Below are 21,494 nucleotides of genomic sequence, written 5' to 3'. Positions count from 1 at the left end.
GCAGAATTTACAGGCAAGCTTCAGTTTACTTGACAGTGTGTTAAGTGACTTTTTGTAGGTACCTAGGTACTAATAAATAAACTTTGTTTTTAGAGAATTTTTTTATTACGTCATGTAATCCAACTACTGTTGGCCTAAGTACAAGAAGTTACTTTAGGAAATAAAAGTCTTAACTGTAAAAATATTCTTTAAAAATGTATTTATAAAAACCTTACTTTAAGTCTTATACTCGATTGGTAAAATTATTATTAAGATTTTTCAAAAAGATAAGCTTTATAAGTAATTTTTAATTAAGTATAAGGTTTCATTTTATTATTTGCATTGTTTTAAAATTAGAGGTAAACACGTTCCGGGCGTTGTTAGATTCGTACGAAAGAAAGCGGGACTTTATTCATGGTTATACAGAAAAAAAAATGGCATACTAAAGAACAGTCTAGACATCAAAACACAATTTTCTTCTTTCTAAAAAAAAAATTCAAATAGAATTCAGGTTTGTAAAACGATGTTTATTAATTCTCTAGGAATACGAAAGGGAGTTGTGGATATTGTAAAACAGAACTAAAGAAAATACAAGTTTGGAAGACAAGTGAGGTAAATATAAAAAATAGTTCACAGCTCCCGAAATATTAAATAGTGTAAAAAGTCATTTCGAAAAGTTCCCTGTAGTCAGCTCACATTATTGTCATTCAAAGACACGACGTAAATATTTGACCTCCGATCTAAACATAACAATTATGTACTCTCTATATAAAAAAGAATGCAATGAAAAAAATAAAGCGCCATCTAGCTTCGCAATTTATAGAAATTTGTTTTGGGAGGAGTATCACCTACCCTTTTATTGACCTCTCAAAGGTCAGTGTCAGATTTGTATGGCCTATAACTCCTCTTTAAGTGATAAATCATCTATGGAGTATTTAGCTCATACAGAGCGCATGATGAAAAGCGATTAAGCAGACGGCGGAAAATTCAAAGGGAAAGCTCATAAGTTGCGCAATTTTGATTTGCAACAGGTGCTTCTGGAGCCAAATGATCCCACTAATAATGCTTTATTTTATAAGCAAAGATTTAAAGTATTTAATTTTACCATTAACAATACTGTCTCCAAACATGTGATAGCTTTATGTGGATAGAAGTTGAAGGTAAACGAGGAAGCTGTGAGATTGCAACCTGTTTATATAAATACTTTGAAGTTTTGCCTGAAACAACAAATCAGGTTCAGTGTTTTAGTGATAGGCAATTAGTGATGTAGTGGGCAAAATTTCAATAAATTCGTATCTGGCATGTATTTACAACCAGAACAAATATTTGATTGGAAAAGTCATGCAGATAAAACTTTAGAGACAAGGACGAACATGGAAAGCAAGTTGCTTGGTAGAAAATGTATTGAATGCTTTTTTCTAAATCAAAACTAACTCTCATTTTAAAATTCAAAGAAAATTTTGATGATGAATTAAAAATAGGAGTTAATTGCGAAAGGAAAGGAAAAAGCATATCTAATCAAAAACAAAATGCCCAAGTCTTTGTATAATAGCGGAATACCTATAACTAAAAAAAATACAAAGATCTTTTGACATTATTTAACAGTAAACCTCCCGCAATACCCATGGAAAATAAAGCCTTTTTAAAAACCTTCCATTTAAGGAAACAGGTAAAGTTGTTCCTGAATCCGATTTAAGTGAGTGTAAGTGACAGATTAGTACATAAGTTACATTACTATTGTTGTTCAATTTTTTTTGTTGCCTTTAACAAAAGTGTCAATAAAGGTGTTTTTGATATTAAAATCTTGTTTTTACTCCTTAGTCAACAACTAGATATTTGGTTTTTCTTTTTTAAATTTTAAATGTCAAAACTGGATATCTCATTTTTTATAAACAAAAAAACTAAAACAATGGGTAACACTCCCTAAAAATATTGAGTATATACATTTATTTAATGTCCATGAGGTATAAAAAAAATATATACGTTATAATACAACATTTTTAAATTTTAAACTTTTAAAACAGCTCTCCTGAAAAATTACAATTTTGTGTTGTAAAAAGTTAGTTACCTAGTTGTAGTATTAAGGGGACGATATAGTGTTATTTTGCAATTTATATATTTATACACTTAATATAAATAATAAGCATTTGCTTTGTCAAATACTGTCAAATGCTTTTGTTTAAAAAATTCCATTTAGAGGTTGAAATTTTTGAATCTTTTGAAAAAATCTTTCTCTTATAAGATGGAAAAATCATTAAAATAAATAAGGCTTCTGGCACCAATCGAAAGCATAAAAGTTAAGTAATTTACTGAGTTCATTCAGTCTATTTCCTCCATAAAAACCTTTTACCTTTCAGCTTAGGTCACTAAGACTTTTTCTAAATTTTGCATTTTTCATGTTTCAACTTAACTTATTAATATGTTAAACTTTGTTTAGTCTATTAATTCTAGTGTTTTGTGGTTTTTTTATTGAAAATTTGGAGTTTGAATAGTGTGAAAAAAATCTGAGTCATTAACTACTTTGGTTGAGCACTGTCCGGAGTAACATTTTTATGAAAAAATAAAATACATGCTTACACAATAATAAACAACTTACCTAATAAAATTTTAACAAATAATGTCCTCCACAAAATAAGCGTTTACAAAAGGCACCTCACAAGCGACGTACTAACAGCAGGTCCATTATCGCACTCTTCTTTTCACCCGCTTTCATATTCTGCGTAAGCCGACCTGCGAAACAACACAGAAGATATATTATTGTATGCAAATTTTTTAAAGCCCCGAGGAAAAGAAGTCAAATATGCATGCTGAATGTATTATATAAAGCTTTTTTTTTCTGGTTACATAATGTTACCGAAAGGGATGATATATATGTAATGCAAGGTAGAAAATATAATTTTCCTATATTTTTTCTATTTTAAATTGCCTACTTTATGACAAATGTGCTTTTCAGAAATATAATTTGGAACATATAAAGAATAAAATAAAGTGCCCGTGTAAAAGCACTGGATAGATTTTATATAAATTTGATTTATTGTGTTTGCGTTTCTGAAAGGGGAGCTCGGAATTAGTTTGGTATTCACCTGAGATTTATTTTTATTATATAAAGCAGTATAAATCATTAAAATGTTATTTCTGCGGTTAAGATATAAAAATGTATAGCCCCGAATTTACAAATGAGAAATATTTTTAAATATCGATAAAGAGTTAGCAGTTACCATATTTTTTTATAAATAATATGAATCCTAAATATTTAATAAAACTAATTTTTAATAAAAACTCCGAGTTGTTTCGGAAATAGGTCTCAACTTTTTTTAAAGCGGAATACTCTTATTATTATATTTTTGAATTTTAAAGCAGAACCTAAATACCTTGCATATAATGATCTATATCTTAGTCTTACAATTTTTTCACCTTTATATGAAGTGTCTATATTTATTAAAATAGGGTGGTCAAAAAAGAAAAATAATAATGAAATAAACCGTATTAAGTGACTTTGTCCAAATAGAAACCCCCTTATTTTTGTCAATTAATCGTATTATACATTAAAAATAAAAATAACCTTATATAAGAATACCTATTCTGAAAATTCATAGCTTTTGAAATATAATGAGCTATTTAATAGTTTTCTATTGTAAGAATACTATACGGTGTCTAAATTGTATCAGATGGCCATGACGGGCCGCGGCATTAATAAACAATCAAGTGATAAAATGATTTCACAATTCGTCATTTGCAAATTGTCAATAATATATTATGCCGGAACAATTGAATAGTACACACAAAGATTATTTAAATTTATTTACTACATTAAAGTTATTTCAAGGACCTGTATTATATTGACGACCCTATTTCCCAAAAAAAGAAACCATGTGTCGAAAAAGTATCACTTGTCCTTGAAATATCTTTATCACATGCTCCGTAAATAATAAATGAATTTAAATAATTTTCGTTCATGTAATTTAAACATCACGGCGTGATTTATTATTGACAATTTGCAAATGACAGGTAGTGACCTTATTGTATCACTTAATTCATTTTTAATGCCGCTCCGTACAGTACTCTTACAAAACGTTAAAAAATTATAAATTGCAAATATTTTAAAAACTACAAATTATTGGAAGAGGTATGATATCTTATACCGGGTGGTGCGTCGCCGAGCGGAACATAGGAAAACCCATGTAAATTTTAAGAGGGTCAATTATTGGCTTCCCTGTACATTTTATAGAAAAAATGTAACAAATTTTTGAAGAGACCAATCTGGCAAACCCCTGTGCAAAATTTCAAAAAATTTTAATAAGCGAATCTTGAATTATTCAATTAAATGTAATTGCAAAATTAGCAAATTTTCGGTTCAGGTAAAACCAAACGGGCACCAGTAAAATGAATATAATATAAAATGAAGATGGTTAGTACGAGGGTTCTTGGGCAAGAGGTAAATAAACATCATACAACGGTATTGCACACTTTAAAAAAACACAAATATTATTCGTATAAATTCGAAAAACATCAAGAGCTGGAAGGAGATGAAAAGCGAAGAATGGCCTTTTGTTTTGAAATGATGGAAAGAGCAAATAATGATAGGAATTTTTTAAGAAATATTTCTCTCAACAATGAACCAAATGTTCAGAATTGCCGGTATTGGAGCCAAGAAAATAAACATCTCTTTGTTCATACTCGGACACAAGATCTCCAAAAAACAAATGTATTCGTGGGAATTATCGGACACCATATCATTGGACCCTTTTTTATGGACTAGAACCTAACAGCTGAAACCTATTTGGACTTATTTCAAAATCAAATTGGACCCGCCTTGGAAGAAGTTGTTCAGGAAGATCAAATGATCTGGTACCAAATGGATGGTTGCCCGGCTCATAATGCCCATATGGTTAGAGACTGCTTTTAACGGCAACATTATTGGTCTACGGTACCGGATACTTTGGCCAGCCAGGTCACCTGATCTTTCACCGAATGACTTCTTTTAGTGGGGTCATTTAAAAAGTGTCATTTATAAAAGTGTAAAATTTGAGAATCTAAACCAGTTACAAAACGCTATTTCGTTAGAATATAATAAAATTTCCCAATATCAACTTAGTAAAGTTAGAAATGAATTTTATGATCGGTTAGGATATTGTTTAGCTGTTAATAGGGGGTTGTTTGAACATTTGATTAATTGATGTTGTTATGTAATTCTCTATTATTTTTAAAAAAGTTATTGTATTTTATTTTATTTTCTTTTATTTTTCCACACTTAGTAAAATATTAAGAGTTCTGTTCTCTCTTTTTTCGGCTATTTTCGATCTTCTGAGTTAAACATTTACAATTATTTATTGCAATTTCTTTGGACTCGAATTTACTAACAATAGGTTTAATGGTTGAAATGGACCAGATAGGCTTGATGGGAAAATAAATTGAAAATATTTTAGATACTGCTATTGGTTTAATTAAATTCTAAGAATAATAAAATTATTTTTTTAATAATCGATAATAATAATTGTTATTGGTTTAACTTCATCGTTATATTAAATAAAAGTTTAGATAAAAAAGTAATGTTAACGTGTCTTACTTTGAATGTATGGTTGTGAGATTGATAAAACGAAAAAAAAAAACATTTCTTGTATTCGGCTGTACGTCAGATTTGACAAAGCCTTATAACAAATTGCTAGCTGGTGGCTGGTGTCTGGTTTTACCTGAAGCGAAAATTTGGTAATTTTGCAATTACATTTAATTGAATAATTCAAGATTCTCTTATTAAATTTTTTTGAAACTTTGCACGAGGGTTTGCCAGATTGGTCTCTTCAAAAAGTTATCTTACATTTTTTCTGTAAAATGTACAGGGAAGCCAATAATTGACCCTCTTAAAATTTACATGGGATTTCCTATGTTCCGCTCGGCGACGCACCACCTGGTATATATAAAGTTACCCTAATTTTAAATGCTTAATACAATTAAATTATAAAAATAGGGGATTTTTATTTGAAAAAAGTCACTTTAGACGGTTTATTAGACGGTAATAGATAGGTAATAGATTTATAATTTCATTTATATTCTTCTTTTTAAATGAAATTATAAATGAGGAACGGGAATGAGGTATCCATATTGTAAGTATTTTAGCCAAGTAACCTCCATCAACTTAAGTATATGGTCAAATTTTCAGATTTTTCTAAAATATAATTGTCTCACAATCGATGCGGTTTCTGGAGGCTCACCATATATTAGGGCTATTTTAATAATGTAGAGAAAATACAATCATTAGCCTAAGAGCAATTGATCGACATTTTCTCTTTAACTACTCCGTGCATTGCGTTTATCTCACCATGTGCATCTCAAACATTTAGAAAAATTATCAACCATACAGGGTGTCCCATAATGCTAAATAATTTAACAGCAGATTCCTTTTAAAAAAAGAATGAGGTTAAGTTAAATTTTCCTAGTCCGAAAGCAAGGACAACCAGGATATAGGCTCATAACCTTAATGTAGTTCTTTTGTATTTTGGCCATAAATTTAATATTTATTCTTCGTTTTTCACAAAATATGGACAATGGGTTTTTTTATATGGTAAATTAAATTAACCTATTTTAAAATTATGTCCTAGAGGTCGTCATCAGCAATATTTTGATATATTTTTTTTAACTTCGCAACTTGTTTAGACTTAGCATAATTAATTTTTTTTATTTAAATTATGCATTGTGCATATAGTTTTGCTTAAAAAAGGTATACTTCAAAAATCTCGCAAATATTCACCTTTTTCGAGATATTTATAGTTAAAGTTTTTAATGCACTCAAAAAAAGACATTCATAAACTATTTTTAAATTGCTTTATTACACTTCGAATGAATAATGAAATATAAAAAATAAATTTAAAATAAATATTATGAATATTTGCCAGTAAATGGTTCGACATGATTTCCATTTGACATAAAACATTTTAAAATTCTGTTACTGAAAAATCACAGAATCTTAAAAAATGGCTCAATATTTTTATCATTAATTTCATGTATTACCATGTGCAAAAATTAATTGGGTTAAAGTCTGAACTTCGTGCGGACAAAAATTTTCGACTTCCACGTCATATGCAATAAGTAACAATAACTAACAGAACTAACAATAAGTACACAATAAAAGCTAATAGATAATGTTACTAAATGTGTAAGTTTGAATTTTTATATTTATTTATTAAAGTAACTGTGAAGAACATAAATTCTGACAATGACAATGATATTTATAATAATCTTATATCTAATCTTATAATTATCTTATTAGACACAGCCTACTTAACAAATATTTTAACCTGAAGTAGGATAATAAAATTTTATCTTAAGCGCATTGAGCACTTTAATTCTAAATATCTTGAAAAAGGTGAATTGTAGCGAAATTTTTGAAGTGTACCTTTTTTTACTAGAATTGTTTGCACAATGCATATTTTATATAAAAAATTAAATCATGCCAAGCCTAAAAAAATTACGTAAAAAATAAAAATGCTGCTGATGGCGCCCTATATGACATAATTTTAAAAAAGGTTAATTAAAGATTTTCCATAAAAAAAACTTGTCCAAATTTTGTTAAAAACGAAGATTCAATGCTAAATTTATCGTCAAAATTCAAAAAATTATGTTACGTTACGTAAGTTTATCATCCTGTATCTTGGTCTTTAACTTTCGGACTAGGAAAATTTAATTTATAACTTCATTCTTTTTTTTTAAGAGATCTGCTGCTTAAATATTCTGCTGTTCTATTTATCCCAAGAAATAATGAAATTTTATTTCAGCCTGCTTTAATGTTTTATTTTCTATAAGCAGTTCAATACGTCAACCCTATAGATTTAATATCAATTGCAATTTTAAAACATAATTATACCCAGACAATACACATCCTCCAAAGGATGTCCAGTATATTTTGTCTAAATTAAGCCGAAATGTCTGCGAATTAATGACCTTCCAAAAGATGCATTAAAAAGTATAATTAGTTTACTTGAGTCCAGTGGATAGATTTTCTTGGGCAGACTCTTATTTTTATAGATACACAAAATGTCCATCTTTGGTTGAAAAATGTTTCACTATTTATTATACAGAACATCCGCATGTAATAAACACTGACAAATTTCTTAAACTATCGGTTGAAAAAACAAGATAAAAATAAAAAGCCATTGAACTACTATTTTTAAAAATACCTTATCCATCTTAAGTCGAACGACGCGTTATTGAGCAGATTGATTGGCGTTATTGATTGGAGTAAACTTGCTGACGGCTTCGCAGTCTTATTTAGATTTTATGACTAAGTAGGTGTATTCGTCATTTTTTGAACGACGTATTTCCTGAACGATTGATTGGCTGGAGAGGTATCGTAGAATGACCCGCTAGATTTCCCGATTTTACCTCTTTGGATTTTTTTTGATTAGCTTATCTAAACACCTAAGTCAAACTTGTGGCAAACTAAGCCTGACGCCCTTAAAGATCTTCGAAATAGAATTGTTAACGAATGTCAGTAATGTCCTGAAATGTTCGCTAATATATGCAGACGTTTTGAACAGCAATTGTATTTTTGTATGGAGGTCAACAAAGATTATTTTCAACATTTAATAAAATAGATGTTAGATACCTTTTGTTTTTTTCATTTAAAATACGGTTTATTTTTTTATCCACATTTCTTGATTTTTCTTCTGAACGAACCGATAAAATAAAAAAATAAAAATAGGGCTATGTAGAAAATTAAATTACCTTTAATTCCAGGTATCATTCGACGTCTATTCCTATTTTTAAAAAAATGACATGGGAGGTCTGAGGGATGGGGGGATGACGTGAGAGAAACGGAATTTCTGTCAATAAATGTCCTCGTCAATGTTAAATTTGACTTTTAGTTTTGCAACGACGTTTATTTTCGATTAAACTTAAATTGATTAATCTCAGACTTAAATCTAACTTAACTGTTGTAAAACTCAGCTATTTTTACAACGTATTTTTTTGCTATAGATGGTAGCAGTAGTAATTTACATTGTACAATAATTTACGTGTACAATTTTTTGAATCAAAAACCCAGTTAGAACAACGTTACTTCATCGTTAGCGAATGGGTATTACATTGCCTGATCGTCTGTGTTAAGCATTTTTCGCTGCAGAGGGAGCTCTCTGACATGTTAAGAGTTTTAGGAAGAAGATGAAAAACAAAGGTAGAGAGAATAAGAGGAAGAAACAAACAATATTCAATTCAACAAAATCTACTTAATAAATATTTCTATTTTTATAATTCATTTTTTGCTTTAAATTTTTGGGATTTATTATTTTCGTTTTGCTTTAAAAAATTAAGAGATATAAGGACTATAAATATTCTGCAACATACTACAGACGCAAAAAAAAACTTGCAATGGAAGGAAAAAATGCCTACAACTAGCTTACCTGAAGTTGAATGTTAACATTACATTCTGAGTTTATATTTTTCGAAGAGCTTATGAATTTTTTTGGAAAAGTTAAAGTTTTTGTTTATTAAAGTTTGTAAAAAAACGTGCTGCATACAAACTGCAAACAGTAAATGAAAATATTAAAATTTTAGGTTAGGTCCATCCGTTCTTCCTCTTGCTTCAGGCCAACCACAGACAATGACAACGGATTTCTTATGTAACCAATAAAAAAAATAACCTATTATTTTTTTTTAGAAATCCGCTAGACGTTCAGGGCGCGCGCGTTATTTAGGGCTGAAATAACATCTTTTTACAGTAAAATATGTTCCGTTTATAAATTAAGTGCTTATAAAACTTTCAAAACGGGTATTTTACCCGTATAATTCACTATATTAAACTACATACAAAGTAAATATTAATAAGAACTGTTCAAAAGATAAATTAAAAAGGTTGTATTTTTAGAGTAGCTGCCTACTAGCTGCCTTACCTATTAGTTTATTGTTAAAAAAGTAATGAATTTTTTTGTCGTTATGGCGTCCATCCGCCCAAAAATCAGTAACTCTAAAAACGTTTAGAAAGTTAACGGGTAGTCACTGCGTATCGTTGAGACAGCCAAAAAAATCTGTTTCAAATTGGTGTAAAACGAGGTTGTCTCTACGATTAAGATAACGTAACAATGCAACGCAACGTTGAAAAATTGCTAATTGGGGTCGTTTTTGGCTAAGCAATTTATTTTTCAAGATTTTCAGGGCGGACTGTTTTGTCTGAAACATCCTGTAAATTTTATTATGATGCCGTTTATGAATTATTCTCGAACTGTGTCAGTATAAATAGTAACAATCATGTACTAATTAGTTTGTATATGCATATTCTTTTCACATATCCGGAATTTTATTGCAAGAGAAAATTGTGAAATTGAAATAATGAATAATTTTTATCCGACTCTCTGGGTAAGTACAATAAATTTGTTTGTTTGCATATGAATTTAATTTTATTTATTTTCGACATATTTCAATAAATTTTTATACTTATATTGGAAAAGAATTTATGGTCTGATTATTTTTTATGTCTCTGAACTTATCAAAATAAAGCCTAAAGCTTTATGCCTTTTGTGCACGAGTTGCAAAATAATTAGTTCCAATGAATAAACTAAAAAGTAAAGCTGGTTGGAGCAAAACAATTATGAAGGGGTTTTGTGAGAGTTGAAAATTTGCATATTTGTAACTGAAAATGATTATAAGGAGTCACTTTTCTAAATTTAAGTGGTAGATTTTATAAAGGCCCTGAAAACTTCAAAGTTATGGATAAAAAGGGCTGTTGATGGAAATACAATTATAAAACACTTTTTTACGTAAAGATCCTTTTGTTAAATAATTTGAGTAAAAGAAACTTATTCATTTTATAAGGATTATTTTATAATTTGTTTTGTGTTAATATTCCTTTAATTATTATATGTATGGAGAACTATGTTTCGAGAAGATAGTAAGATAGTCGGTCGGGTATATTAAAACAAAAAATCATGAAAATTGACATTTATTAATTAGTTTGATTGACACAAAACAAAATATTATATATATAATAATCATAATATATATGTATATTAATCTAACAGTAATCTTCTCGGATTTGCCGAAAATTTGTATATGACAGTCTTTTCAATAAACTCACTGCTTCCTTTAAATAATTGCGTTGTATGCTCATCAGACATAAACCTGTAAGCCTTTCTTCACCCACGGTGCTTTTAAGCCACGTTTAAACTCTTCGCAGTGTACTGAAGGATCGTTCTACGGTCGCCATGGTGCATGGGATAGTACTTAAAATAATCAATGCCTTTCTGATAGCAGAGTAAAAAATGTTGGCTTCGTTGAACAGATCAACTACTTCTATGTTCCTTAATTGATCATCTGATAAAGCCTTCTTCATCAATTATGCCAAAGGTTTAGTTCTCCGGTGTAATTCAGGTAATAAAATTCTTGGAATGATTCTGCATTCTTGTGTACTTGTGTATTCTGTCTGTAATGCTGGTTTTGGTCTTGGTCATACACAAGGGATGTAGCGTACTTAAAGCAAACGCCGGATTATTTTCTTGGGAGAATCGAATATTCAATGATGAAATGAGTGAACCAATGAATGCTAAATGTATGCTATTATCAGGGAACGCCACCAATATTCGTTATCATTGTCTAATGGTGGATTAGTTCTATGTGTTTGCTTGTGAGCAAGACGTGGAACCGAAATTTCTATGTTCAAATCCATTGCAACAGCTCGAGCTCTTTAAAGCGTTTCATTACTTATTCTATCAGGAAACTCGCGGTCATTTCTGAGAATGTGCTTGATACTTCCCCATCGAGATCATTTCGATCGATTTAGCTTGCAGTGCGCTAACAACTGGTTCTAAAACTGCTGAATATTTGGCTATTGTTTGTAGAGCAATAATAAACACTGGTTTTGTAACGGCTAAATGCAACTGATATAATTTCCCTCTACGGATAACGTTTCTAGAGATTTCACAAGCTCTGGAAAATTTTGAGAAAACTTTGATTGATTTATATTTTTCAGACCATCTCGTCTCACACAATTGTCATAGGTTTAGAGCGTAGTTTCGACGTATAGTCGATTATCTGAAAAACGTTATAACATCCTCTACAGTGGCGACAGTATTTCTAATTTCTGGCACTGCGTTTGCATCATTCAAAACAAGGTCGAGTTTGTGACTTGAACAATTAAAATATAAAGCACGAGGATATTTTTCTCACAAAGTTGCTTGTACGCCACTCTCTTTCCCTGCCATTGTAGAACAGCCATCGAATCCAAGCCCTACGCAATCTTCGGTTGGGAGGGTAGAACTAATCAAGAAATTGTCAATTGCTTCGGAAATTACTGAAGCATTTTGTGCTTTTAGTTCAACGAACCCTACAAATTCTCCTCTGATTTTCCTTTTGCTTTCGCCGTAGAATCGCGCGCCTATTGACAGCTGTTCTTTCCCAGCTCAGTTTGCTGTTTCATCACCTAAGACTGCGTAGGTCTTCTGAACCTCACTTATTATATTCTCCTTAATAACTTCTAGGCGGGATCCAAGGATTTTGTAACAACTCCCTCTTCTTCTCCGTTGATAGCGGGGTAACCCAACATAACGACCCAGATCATTTTCATGATAGGCATCGTCCACTATAATTTCAGGATCGACGTTGATGTCATAAGTTTGTTGGGACGTCGATAGAGAAGAATAGTCGGCAACAGATATATTTACAGGTTCTGCTGGAGAATGTGACGTTTGTCCAATGTTAGCATGCAATGATCTCTGCATTACATGAGTAGTTTTATCATGGTTGTCATTTTCATCGCTTTCGCTTCCACTGCTACTTTTCCGACCCTTTTTTCTTTTTTCACGTGTTGTCCCTAAAAGATAGATACACAAAATTACTTTTACGGTATTTAGGCATAGGACGAAAATACGAAAAATAGAGATCAAGATACCTATAAGAACATCACATTCAAATATCATTTACTTCGGACTTCCTTCTTATCAGTAAAAATAAAATTGCGATATTTAAAATTCGTTAACTTTGTGGTTTAAACAAAGAAATCAAATAATCATAGTAGGTTTTGTTTTATTTTGACTCACCTCTCTTTAAGAATTTTCTGTATCTGTTGACATAGTAATATATATAATATCCATTTGACAGATTAATATTTCCAGTGTCCAATTGTTGCGCAGAAAACGTAAATTAAATCTCGTGTCGCCGCAACTAAACTATAAAACACTATGGCGCATGAAATATTTGCTCGTATTAAACTCCGAACTGAATCGAATTGTATTAGTTGTCTCGTCGTGTCGTCGAACTGAATTGCCTTGCTGTGCCTCACGATCCCACTTATATGTATATTCAAATATTCCTGCTCCCGAAATACGTAGAACATACTTGACTCTCGACTCTATTTCCATCCTTATCTCATGCTTGCTATTTCTGCCTTTCCTTTCTAGCTAGAACGTTCTTCGTGGTATTGCTATTCAATAGAAGATGTCGCTATTGACCGTAAAATTGATACTATTTCAGATTTCTCTTATTCTCTTTACTGTAAAAAGTACTGTCGTCCGTAACAAGGTAGCGCTAGATGTTGTTTTCTCCCAATTATATTCGGCTTTAATCCTAGATAGCTCCGATTGTCTCGTCGAGTGGAGCGGAAACTACGAGATGCGACGGTTTCGTGGGAGATTTAAATTATATTGAGTCGCTAATAGTATACTATATCGAATGTTGTAGAATATTTAATTATAGATAAATAAAATATCTGACTGAAAAGATATTTTGTTTCTAACACTTCATTTTGCGCAGAGTAGGTAACACGTTTTTAATTCCCACTTGCCACGAAAATTGACGTCTATTTTGTCTTCACTCCTATCTGGGTACGCCCACGTACGACAAATACCGAATATAAATACAAAGCCGTTTGACAAGATGATATTTCGCAAGAGGACATCAGCTTTTGCTTGCGGTGTTGCCATTAGAGCCGTAGTGACACTTTTCCGGATATGGTCCCGCAGTTTTGCAGAATGAGCTAGGGACCAAAAAGTAGATTTAGGTTGCTAATGATGTGGCGCCAAATTTCAAATTTTTATATAAACGCATTCAAAAGATAAGAGGGAGGGAAGAGACAATTAAGCCGCACTGTATATACTATAGTTCAGACTATTTTAAAATATTGTACACTTTGAGAAACCAGCTGATTCTCCGTCATTCCGGGATAATAAGTGGCACACCGCACGTCATCTAGAAAGTTAACGAGAATCGTCCGGAACAGGTTCAGCCGAATATATTAAACGCCGCATCGGTAATAGTAGTCAGTTCAGTGAAGTAGGTTTTGAAATATTGTTGCGAGATTTAAATACGTGTAAATAAATACCGAAAAAATAAATATCTCTAATAGTCGTGAGTGATCGCGTTTTCGTAGTGAAGTGTGTAAATAAATTAGTTGACCATTTTCGATTGTTTTAATTCACACCTCACGAATAGGAAAAAACCCTAAAGTGTGTGAAAATATCAAAGCTGGTGGATGTTAAAGTTGGTCAGCTGAAAAGGGAGCTGGAGGAAAGGGACTGCAATACGGAAAATAAAACAGCCTTGCAGAAGCGGTTCCATAACGCATTACTTAAGGCAGACGATGACCCAGACAACTTTGTTTTTGCTGGTGCAAGCGATCTCGGTTAAATGTTGCAAGATCTGGAAGTGAAGTTGCAAAAAAAGTCTGCCAACCTGTAAGCTAAATTGGAAGAAGGTTTGAAAAAATAAATGTTGGAAAATTGTGCAAAAGTGGAAGAAGATTCCGCCAACCTGGAAGCTAAATCGCTGGAAAATTCTGCAAACCTGGAAGAAATCTTTGCCACACTCACCAATTCAAAAGGTGGGCCTAGGGAAAATAAAAAATAAAAGAAAAAATGTTGGAGAACAAGAACGAATTAAAAGAAAAAAATTTTGAAAAATCTGCTTTTGCACTGAAAAAGCGGATTCTTATATTGGTGGATAACAAAATCCAGGAAGTTCAAAGCAGAAACGCAACATTGGACATCAACACTATCGATGAATCGCCCTGTAGACGCAAATCTGTATTCAGCAAGCCCCAGTTGCTGTAGTTACCTTTTTAATTATTGCAAACGTCTAATATTTTTATTGTTAACTGAATTCAGATTTAATAAAATTCAGTCGTATAGGAACTACCGATTTGATTTTTTTCTTTATCCTAAAAAAAATCAATGAATTTCTACTTGGCGATCTTGCCTTCTTGTCTTCCGGCCGTGACGTAACGATTTAATCTAATACGACTAGTCATCAGTGGTACGAAGAAAAAAAATGACGAAATTTTGTGTTTTTTCATATCCCACTAAGTTTCTAAAAATAATAAAATTTTACCAAAAAATGATAAAAGGTGTATCGAAGGAAAGCGACGTAACAAGTACGGGCGTGGTCACGTCAAATTTTATAGTGGAAGAACAAGGACTTTCTAATACACCGCTTGACATTAAAATTTTATTGTATATCGGGACAATCTGTATAATTATGCTCCTGTTAAAAGTGAGGAAAGTGTATAGAAGGGGCCTTAAACGTGAAATTAGCAGAAGTATATACCTGAGACCCTCCCAAAACTCGACCGCTAAAGATGCCTAGCTAATTAATGGACCTATGGAAATTAACCAAAAAAAAAGTAAAACAGCTGTTTCATTTTTTGTAGCTCATTCTTGGTTTTTGATGTCAATATTGCAAGCAGCAAAATAAGTTACCATTGAAACAAGATGCTTGTTAATTATGTTAATTACGAAATATGACGCTATGTTAATGTTGTTTTTAGTATTTTATTATTATCTTTATTATTTTAGAAAAAAGGGATTTCAGTGTTTAAAAAGTTAGGGATAAATTTTATGGATTTAATTTTATTTAGTGGATTGTCTAATTAAATTTTTTTATTTAATAAAAATAAATAAATAAAATAAAATAAAAATAGGGAATTTATGTCAGCTGTTAAGATTGCTTGGGAGGACATTTTATTATAACAACCATATTAAACCATTATTTAATATAATAAGAGATGAGTTGTTAGATCATATCAAGTTTTACAGGTTGATTATAAAATTCCTACTAATGTTTTAACAAAAATTGACTCATTGATAAAGGACGATCTCGTTGCCACAGATATAATTAACAAAGACAACGACACTTACGGCACAAAAGACGATACTCACGATATAAAAGACGTAATAATAACAAATAACAAGAAGAATTTTTCACACTCCACATGTCCGCCTGCTCTGTCCGCCCTCGATTTTTTAAATTTTGCTAGAAAAATCTTGCCTAATGAGTTTGATGCTTCTAATAATAAGCTGGTCTCATTTTTGGATGCCTTAGCTTAATTAAAGGAGAACGTCGGAACATACGAGGAAAATGCGGTGGCTTACGTGAAAACTAGACTTATTAGCAAGGCATGAAATTTAGTAGGTGAAAGTACAACCCTGGAAGAGATTAAACTAAAACTGAAAAATAGCGAGAGTTTCAGAGATATAACGTCATTTAGTACCAAGTCAGCTTCGTACCCTTTCACGACATTCCCATTTGGTCTAAAAGTCAGTCCAAATAGCTTTCAAAGGATAATGAATGCTTTCGCAGAAATAACTCTCGAGAAGGCATTTATTTAAATGGATGACTTTATTTGTGTTGTATGGTTAAAAAAACATGAAACTATAAACTATAAAAACAAAAATATAATCTTTTTAGTTAAATCCGAAGTTAAGTCCGAATAAATGCAAATTCGTTCAAAATAACATCACTTATCTAGATCAGAAAGTTACATCAGACGGCGTACTGCCCTATGATATGAAATATGATATTATTCATAACTACCCAACACCAAAGACAGCAGATGACGTAAGAAGGTTTTACGCATTTTGTAATCATTATAGGCGATTTATAAAATAAATTTGGAGAAATAGCGAAACTTCTGCGGAATAAACTTCTTTAAGCCACACTTACAAGGAAATTTTTTTGTCAAATCAGACTATAAGCCGCTAGTTTATCTATTCACTATCGAAAATCCTTCTTCAAAATTAACAAGAATGCATCTGGACCTAGAAGAGAGAGATATCGAAAATGAATACATCAAAAGCAAAGGAAACGTATTAGCAGACGTATTACCTGGAATATCAGTGGAAGATCTAAAGAATATCAACTTGAAATCTTCTTAGATTTTTGTCACCACGAGATCTATGGCAAAAGAACAACAAGCATTAGAGGAAAACGGCCTAGAGACAAGACACAGGAGATCTAAAACATCTATGAAAACATCTATTCAACTTCAAAAATTTTACAAACCAACGACAAGTATGACTTATTTACATTTCCTAGCCTAAAATTTATTATTAAGCCAGATTATTTGAGGAAAGTCATGGAAAAATTTGGAAAGAAAAAGTTCAGCGTTGAAAGGAAAATATTTTTCACTAATAGTTATTGTACCAATCCAAAATAAAGAAGCGCTTACAGTTGCAAAAATAATTGTCGAAAACTTTATTTTAATATTTGGTCTCATAAAATAAATAAGAATTGACATGGGAACAGATTATAGAAATCAAGTTTTAGAAGAGCTATCGGGTATTCTGAACATTAAACAGACATTCTCAACAGTGTACCATCAAGAAAGTATGGGTGGGTGCGAAAGAAATCACCGTGTACTAAACGAATACCTTAGATCTTACATTAATGACGCTCTTACAAACTGGGATAAGTGGATAACATTTTATGCTTTTTGTTATAATACGACACTAGGAGTTTACTAGGATTATACTTTTTGTGAACTTATATTTTGAAGGCAATATGATCTTCCTGAGAAACTTTGAGATAAAATTCATCCTTGGTATAATATTGACGCATATTATCAGGCAGTTAGGTATAGATTAGACAGATTTCATATCAACGAGCTAGAGATTTTATTATTAGAGCAAAGCAAAACCGCAAAACTAGGTGTGATTTACAATCTTAAGGTGAATCCAGGTGACTTGCTTATTCTAAGCAATGAAAACAGAACTAAACTTGGCCCTTGGCTTAAAGGCCCTTTCGAAGTAATTAAAACGGATGGTGTAAACTGTGTCATCAAAAATGATAAAGAAAAAACATTCACAGTACATAAAAACCGGGTTGAAAAATTTAATAATGCGCAATAGTTTTTTATGTATGCATACGTATATAGGTATAGCCATAACATTTTATATACAGTGCGGCTCTTAATTGTCCCTCCCTCTTATCTTTTAAATGCGTTTATATACAAATTTGAAATTTGGCACACATCATTAGCAACTTAAATACTACTTCTTGGATACTACTTCTTGGTCTCTAGCTCATTTTGCAAAATGGCGGTGGGACGCCATTTTCAAAAATAAAATAGAATAGACAGCGGGATCATGCGATACATAGTTTGAAAGCTCCTATTAAATGCTTTATGGTCCTAGAATATTAAGTCATTACTTCTACCTATAGCAAAATGGCAGCCTTTTAAAATCTCACTTTTTGCATTTTCATTCAAAATAATTCAACTTTAGATAATACAGAAATGTAACTATTTTACTACAAAATATATTGAAAATGTGCACCATTAGCTTCAAGACAGTAAAATAATCTATTGAAAAACTCTTCACGAACATTTTGGAAAGTGGCAACATTAATATTATGACATGCATCAATTATTCTTTGACGTAAATCAAAGATAGATTCTGGCTGGGTGATGTAGACTTTTTGTTTCAAGTAGCGCCATAAAAAAAGTCCAGAGGTATAAGATCGGGCGACCTGGCTGACCTCATCTTGTTGAAAAACTGTTTCCAACTTAAATTCATGAGAATTGTCTTCAATAATCTCAAAGGTCAGTAGTTCTACTACATTTTCCAATATGTTTAATATATAATATAATAATTTCCAATAAAGGGTTAAATTTATGTTTTTTAAGTAGGATTTTCATAGCAGGAGAAGATACATCACATGTGTCACCAATCTTGGAAGTAGACTGTTGTGGATCTCTTAATACTATTATAATTAAGCTGTTATAATATCTACCTGTTTTTCTTCTGGATAGCTGGGATGCCCTGGATTCCTCCTACTGGCAACACTACTCGTTTCGGTAAATTTCTGAATTAGCTAATATACTTCCGACATAGTGGACGGTCAGGAAAGCGAACATTAAGAATTCTTTCCGTCTGGTGTACATACATTCCGATTTCCACCGTAAATGAAAATAATTATTTTTTTAGCAAGGGAACGTGGATCAGGCATTCTCAATTAAATCAAGACAAATAAAATTGCACTGAACGAAATTGCAAAAATATTTTCTCCTTTCGGTATTATTCGCTTTTAAAAGTATTGGTAAACCAAACAAGTTTTTGTATGGCTTTTATGATAATAATGTGACATTGACATTGACAAAAAATACAAACAATACAAATAACAACACACCTACAAACAAATTATAACTGAACAGGTGTGGTAAAGAAAATAAAAATAAATAAAAATGCGAAAAATAAGATTTTGAGAGAAAAAAAAAAGGACTTTGCTATGGGTAGGTGTAATGGCTTAATATTCTAGGGCCATAAAGCATTCAGTGGGAGCTTTCAAACGATTTATCGCAGGACCCCTTTTCTATTTAATTTTGTTTTTCAAAATGAATTCGTATTTAAGTTGCTAATAATATGTGCCAAATTTCAAATTTTTATATACCCGCATTCAAAAGATAAGAGAAGGGGGGGACAATCAAGAGCCGCACTGTATACATTTTTACTTATTTTGGATTTTATTAAGGTTATGTCAATTTATTTAAGATTGTTCGATCGATTAGTTGGGTACTTAGTTAGAATTTGCGATATAAAAACAAATATAGTATTATATAGATTTATAGTTTTATTACATCTTTCTTAATCCTGCCCAGGCATGTTTTGAAAATAAAATTGATCCTATAGATAAATTTTATTCTTTCGAAACGGAAAAAATGTGGTGCAACATAAAAAATGCTTACTCTAAGCTTGTAATTAATTATTACTCGTTATAATTCCCTGCTTAATTATTGCAAACAGCTTATATTGTATCAATGTAAACTAAATTCAAATTTAATAAAACTCCTATAGAAACTACCAATTTGATTCTTTTCTTTACCCTAAAGAAATACGAAGAATTTCTACACTGCAGCACCATAGCAGCAGTGTCTTTGTCAACGCGTATATGGATGGAACACTCCTCACTGTGCTGCTGGATACGGATGCGACAAAAAAAATCATAAGACCCGACTTAGTAAAATCCGCAATAAGTTGGGCAATCAAAATGGCGTCTACGAACAGCGACGGGGAATCGATCAAATTTCCATGGAAAAACAAACGTCACGTTCACCATAGAAAAAGCCACATTGGAACATCCTGTGATAGTGGCTGAAATTGAGAATGAGCGGATCATCGGAACGGACATAAGAATACCAAAGGATATTTAACTTATATCAAAGCTGTTTTAAGCAGGGAGTCACACGAGGAAGCTGTTTTGCATCGCGTAAGGGATAACAAGCCCATGGATGTTAAGGTAGTCATGTTTGAAGCTGCATAGTTATGAGACTTGTCAAAAGATAGCGGTCGGAAAGACCCTTGTATGCGCTCAGCGGAGTATTCCTGTGAGCGTAATTAATGTCAATCATTAATTCTGTACTGTTAAAGAAAAGCACGGTCCTAGTTCCGTGCTTTTCTTGCTCTGCACTTTTAGCAATACTTCGATAACTTGCGGCTATGAACATCCACCGAAAAGCCATTCCGAAAGAATTAGAAAAGCTAGTATCGTCGTCGGTCTAAGACCCGACCAAAGAAGGAAGTTGCGGCATTTGGTCCATAGATATCGGGCCTTTTTTTGATATTGGGAAGAAAGAGAGGACCAACATACTCGTCATATCCGGCAGACAGCTCGAAGACTACTACTGCCCAAGAGAGAAACGGTTGATAAAATTATTGAGACTATAGCCAAGAAAGGCGTTATAGAAGCATCTAGCAGACCATGGTCTCCCCAGATAGTACTGGTAAAAAAGAAAGACGGCTCGAGTAGATTCTGCGTAAATTGGCAATAAATGCCGGCAGCCTAATGACGTGATTAATAGAAAGGCTATCCTCTTCCTCGTATTTAAGATACTTCTTACATTATACATCTTAGCTGGATCAAAGATCTTTGCCACACTAGACCTTAAAAGTAAATACTGGCAATTTGAGTTGACCCCTGAAGATCGAAGAAGACGGTATCTACTGTGAGTGCAAGATTATGATAATTTAACATGATGATATCTGGATCATGCCGTTTCCTGTTAAGGTTTCTGTTAAGTTATAAGGCAGTTCTGTTATAAGGCAAAGGTCCAGACTATTAAAGATTGGCCAGTTCCCAAATACAAGCATGAGCTATGCAGGATCTTGAGATAATACACTTACTACCAACGGTATGTGAAGTGATTTTCTCACATCGCAAAACTATTGACCAAGCTGGCAGAAGAAGAACAAAAATTCCAATGGTGCCAAGACTATCAGGAAGCTTTTGATCAACTAAAAGAAGCTCTGAGAGGCGCACCTATCCTGAAC

General features: G+C 32.0%; 1 long non-coding RNA gene across 1 annotated transcript in view; it reads right to left on the bottom strand.

Annotated features, from left to right (window-relative positions):
• The window catches only part of LOC126736900 (uncharacterized), a 191,777-nt gene that overhangs the window by 111,804 nt on the left and 58,479 nt on the right, over positions 1-21,494 (bottom strand). The window contains exon 2 of the long non-coding RNA XR_007660818.1: positions 2,576-2,709. This is a non-coding gene — a long non-coding RNA (uncharacterized LOC126736900). The remainder of the gene's footprint in view (positions 1-2,575; positions 2,710-21,494) is intronic.

The sequence above is a fragment of the Anthonomus grandis genome, chromosome 5 (genome assembly GCF_022605725.1).
Source record: "Anthonomus grandis grandis chromosome 5, icAntGran1.3, whole genome shotgun sequence".
NCBI classification, from domain to species: domain Eukaryota; kingdom Metazoa; phylum Arthropoda; class Insecta; order Coleoptera; family Curculionidae; genus Anthonomus; species Anthonomus grandis.
This window is presented reverse-complemented; position numbering and strand designations above follow the sequence as displayed.